We start from the raw sequence: 5673 nt of genomic DNA on the forward strand, positions 1-5673 counted from the left end.
TGGCACCTTAGAGACTAACATTTATTTGAGTATAAGCTTTCGTGGGCTACAGCCCACTTCATCGGCTGCATAGAATGGAACATATAGTGAGGAGATATATATACATACAGAGAACATGAAAAGGTGGGAGTTGCCCACTCTAAGGGCTTGTCTACACTACCGCGGTAGTTCGACGGCTGGCAATCGAACTTCCGGGTTCGATTTATCGCGTCTGGTGTGGACGCGATAATTCGAACCAGGAAGTGCTCGCCGTCGACTGCGGTACTCCACGTCAGCGAGAGGAGTACCGCGGAGTCGACGGGGGAGCCTGCCTGCCGTGTGTGGACCGCGTCTGAACCGCGGTAAATTCGAACTAAGGTATGTCGACTTCAGCTACGTTATTCACGTAGCTGAAGTTGCGTACCTTAGATCGAATTGGGGTGTTAGTGTAGACCAGGCCTAAGAGGCTAATTAATTAAGATGAGCTATTATCAGCAGGAGAGGGGAAAAAAACTTTTGTAGTGATAATAATAGAGTGAGACTCCCCCCCAGTAACCAAACAATTGAAGGGAGCAAATGCTGCCTGAAAGGGCTTTGCTTCATGCAGAAGTTTCCAGGGACAGAGGGATGGAATCCACAGCCCCAACCTTCCAGGCTACTCTGTAGCTGGGCTACAGCAACTAATCCAGACCCTAAGGAACAGCAGCATGTGTTGCTTGTCTGAACATGGGGTTTAAGGCTAAAAGTCATCAGGAAGTGTGTGGAAGCGTATGATTGTATCTCCATTGCGCCCACAATTCCCTCCCCCCTTCCAATGATGTTGCAGAGATCTTCTCCATGGCCTGTGGCAGGGATGTGTAGAATTATATTGTTCTAACCTCAGGCTTCAGGCAGCTTCCTGAGACCCTTAGGACAACAGCTGGTCAGAAAATAGGGGTTTTTCCCCCTGTGGAAAATATATTTGGAAAAGGAATAAAGAACAGTTTGGGGATGAAATTTGTTTTCCAGTGAAAAATCAAAAAATTGTGCAAGCCTGGATTCCTGAGCCACACTGCTGTCTGAATTTACTTAATGAACGAACATATCTTCTGATTTTAAACAAAATTAAAGTGTATAATGTCTGTTTTCAAAGGGCACAGAAATGCAGGACATGTCAAGATGAAAGTCTCATGCTTTTCTGTTCATCACTGTAGGCAGAACCTGCTATGCAGGGTCTCTGCTATTTCTGCATTGCTGTCTGTTCATATAGCCACCCACATATAGTTTGACCCACACACAAAACTTTGCCTGAAGTGAGGCACCAAAATCCTAATATACACACCTAAATAAATGGTCTAAGATTTTCAGATATGCTGAGACTTTCCAGTAAAACCAAGGAGAGTTGTATCTATGTGCTCAGCACATCTGGAAATGTGGCCACTTCTAAGTACCCAATGTAGGAGCCCAATAAATTTATATACGCTCTGACATATATATGTGTGTGTGTGTGTGTGTGTGTGTGTGTGTGTATATATATATAGAGAGAGAGAGAGAGAGAGAGGTGGGTATCTAAACACCTACGAGGGGACAATCATTGAACGTCTGGCCCAGTCTTCCCGTCAGTCTCTAACCTCATGCTTGCCCAGTTATTAATCCCAGCCTCACTCACAATGTACAAGTTATGTCGCTAGGAACACACAACATTTCTAAACACTTCTACATTTAGAGCTTGTTTCATAGCAGTAATGAGCCAGTTCCTCAGCTGGTAGAAATCAGCAACGCTTCATTGATCTCAATGTCATACATAGGTTTAAGCCAGGTGAGGAACTGGCCCAATATTTCTTGCTGGCATTGGAAACAATAAACAGATATTAAAAACTAACAAACAGGACAGAGATACACTTTGCTTATTAATCTTAGAAGTCACTGATGTAGAGTTATGTTTCCCCTAAAATAGAATTTACAGAACATTTATTTCTTTGAACACTGAGTTGCCTCTGCTGACCACAATCTCCAGATACATCTTGCTTTCTGAACCAGACAGACAAGTAGGAATAAAGACCTTCTTGATCCTGTAGGTTCATCCTGGACCCTGCATAAGAGGCAGTGAATGACTGGGCAGCCCCAGGAAGGAATTGTGACTGTCACAATTTTGCCCCTACTCCCCTCTTGCTCCAGCGGGAAGGGAAGTAAGTAATTACAACCCTTAGCATGCAGCTCACTTCACTCCTCAGCAACTGTGAAGGGGGCGCAGCACAGAGTCAAATCTCTGCCCACACCCCATAGTGGCAGTATCTGGAGAGTAGGAGTTGCCCTCCACACCACACCCAAGACCTGGGTTGATTGAGCAAGGAATAGGAGCACAATCTAGCCCTAAAAATAAGATTTGTTAACTTTGATTATTTTGTAATTTAGCTCCTCTCTTTCCCTCAGCAATAGTCAGATTTCTCCTCCACTTCAGAATAGGTTTCTCTCCGTTTATGTTTGGGATTCTTGGATGTCCTTCAGATGTCAGTTATTGGAACTCAGGCATGGTGGTGATATTTTTCTGAAATGATTATAATGAAAGAGGAGAACAGCATTACAGAAGTTTGATTCGCAGACTGGATGGTTCAGAGAGAGGCTGTTTATCGCATTACCACCACTTCCAGGTAGCAGTTCTAATCTGACAGATTAGTAGTGACCCCAACTCTTTACCATGCAAGTGCCCCTCAGTAGCCTATGTGAAGTTAGTTGGAGGTTTTTCAGTCTGATTCCTAGTAAGTGGTCAGTCATAAGCCTCAGCAGAAAGCCCAAGGTCTGAATGGGTTTGGAGACTAAACTAATCTCATCTCTTTGGAGTAGAACCTGTAGGGCATGGTTGAGGGAGATTGGCAAACCATGAAGAGCCTTGTACTGACATGGCCTGTGTTTACCTGCTCTATTTCAAATTCCAGTCCATCTGCTGCATTTACAAATTAGTGTGATTAAGGCAAATTGGAGGTATCCAGTGGTTATGCTATCTCTCATGCCCATTTCCCATAACAGTATGCCAGTCCTGACAAATGATTTACACAAAGAGTGAAGCTATTGGATACCTTTTTTTAAAAAACTACAACCATATGATTGTTTGTTTTATTATTCAGAGCAAACTGAAGAGGTTCTTTATTTTTTATTTATTTATTTTTAAGTCATTCCTATCTCTCTATAGGGACTGTCTTAATTTTTTCCCTTGTACAGGGCCCACTACTTTCTTGGTGCTTGAATAGTGATGGAGGAATAACTTGCATATTTTAAGGACAGGGCTTCTCCTAGATTTCTGGGGTTCTGCAAAATCTAATCTTTCATTTGAAAGAACAGTGGAAATTGCATGGAAGTGCAAACGGATGCACTGGTATCTTGTCAAGTCTGCAGCTAGTCAAATTTAAACAACGGTATGAAATGTTTGAATTCCCACACTTATCTCAGTGGGGCATTAACTGCGAATCCTAATTATAAACATTGAAATGTCAGTGTTACTATACATTTCCTTACTGATAATTTTATCAGAAACATCTAGCCCATGTGTTAAACTGGTCTATCTAGCTATACCTCTTGCAGCTTTACTTCCTAGGAAAAGTTTTTTCAGGATGATGGACCATCAGGATGAATGTTTTTAATATATAAATAATCCAGTTTTTGTTCACTTCATTCCAAGACACTTTAATCTTAAATTTCAAGCACAAATTAAATTGGTATTTGCTATGCTCTCACCTTAAACGTTGGACTAGCACAAAATGGTTTGTGAGTCTGTCGTATAATTTAGTATTTAAATTTAAGTGTCACTACTTTTAAGTGTCACTACTGGACTAAGGGTTAGTTCTTCAGCTGGCACAAATCAGTATGGGTCCATGGATATTCATTGGGCTGTGCTGATTTACACCAGGTGAAAATCTTGCCTTAAATATATTTAAGTGACTTGCTTGCTGTCCTACATTATATGTATACTTGATATTATAATATAAAAGAGTAGGATCCCGAAGAAATAATGTTGGGGGTTTTTTTGGGTGGGGGAAAAGGGAGAGAATATATCACTGCAGCTATTTTCAAAAATGTATTTGTCCATCAATTTGGGTTCACCTATCACTATCTTGCAGAATATATTCAACTTTATTTCTCTACTTCTATCCACATTGGTCTTGGTGTGGCAATTCTTAGAAATACATGAAGTTTAAAATGAACGGCATATATACATTTGCAAAAACAAAAAGTGTTAACCATGTAAGTGGGGGACTACCATCTTTGCTATTATTCTTAGCACCATGTAGATTTTCTTATGCTTGCCTGTTGCTTCTCCCTATATTATCTGGATATGGTCCTAGACCCTTCTGTCTTTTGACTATTCAATCAGTTCTGTAGGTTACACTTCCTTTTATAACCTAAGTTAACAAGATACTGATGCTGCCATCTGGAAAAAAAATCTCACTTTTTAACAATTCTGTTAAACTACTAGTGCTTTTTGTTTAATCAGCAAAACTTACTTTTTTTTTTTTTTTTTGCATCAGTAGGGACATTTATATTTAAATCCTATTTCTAATATCTCTTTTACAATTTTCTTGTTAATCCAGAATTAAAATTCAGAGTCTGACTTGAGCTTTTTTACAGATGTAAAAATGAAATGTCAACTGAAATTATGAATACCATCAATTGACTCAAATGTCAATTTTAATTGTTTTCAAAAGCAATTCAGTTTGAAGGTGCACTAGACAATTGCTGTGTGACAAATGGATTCCACTTTCTTTTAAATAAAATTAATACAATGCTTGGTGGCTGATCACAGTGTTGTAGTTGATTGTAAAAGTGTACTTATGTTAAACTGCAAAGTTGTTGTTTTTCGTGCTCTTCACAAAATGTGTATTGTTTTATACTAAATGTTAATGTAAAAACAATTTATTTAATGAAAGCATACTGTGTACTACACCTTTGTAAAATTCTTATTTGGAGTGCACATACTGTCTTTGGTCTGAGTGTGTACAGTGTCAGGCATAATGGGGTCCTAGTCCATTACTAAGGCTCTGATCATATAAATAAGCAGTAGTATATTGTGTATAGCTACATGTAATTTAATTAATAAACTTCTAACCTTGCTGGGCCTCCATCTCCCCCTCTGTGAAATAGGAATATATTTACTAACTCTTTACCTAAATTATGTTTTGTAAAGTGCTACAAGTGTATAGAGGTAGGAGTAGCATGCAGGCATCCTGGCTCCCAGCTCTGTGATTGACCCACATCACTGCATGGCTTTTGAAGAGATGACAACATTTCAGTTAAGTTGAATTTGAGAAAAATGAAGCAGTTTATACAGAATTATAACCGACAGGATCACTAACTAAACTAAAATATCATATTGCAAGAATGGCTGAAATGCCTTTGTCAAAAAACCTAACCGACCGGCAATGAAGTGCTCATGTCCATCCTCAAATTAAAATCAAGCTAAGTTGTAAAGTATCTAAAGTTCCCTTCCTAGTGAGTCAAATCTTGCCAAAAGCCATGCTTGATGGACATTTTGTACACTATTAATTCACAAATGAGATCTTTTAAATAGGTAATCTATAAAATACACAGAAAAACTCTAAGAAGGCTATATACAGCATTCTGACTCCAAAATGGCAAATTACTTTGTCTGATGTTTAACCAGGACTTGGGGTGAAATCCTGGCTCCATTGAAGTTAATGACAAAACTCCCATTGATTTCAT

Source organism: Terrapene carolina, unplaced genomic scaffold (assembly GCF_002925995.2).
Source record: "Terrapene carolina triunguis isolate 2854851 unplaced genomic scaffold, T_m_triunguis-2.0 Scaffold66, whole genome shotgun sequence".
Classification (NCBI taxonomy): Eukaryota; Metazoa; Chordata; order Testudines; family Emydidae; genus Terrapene; species Terrapene triunguis.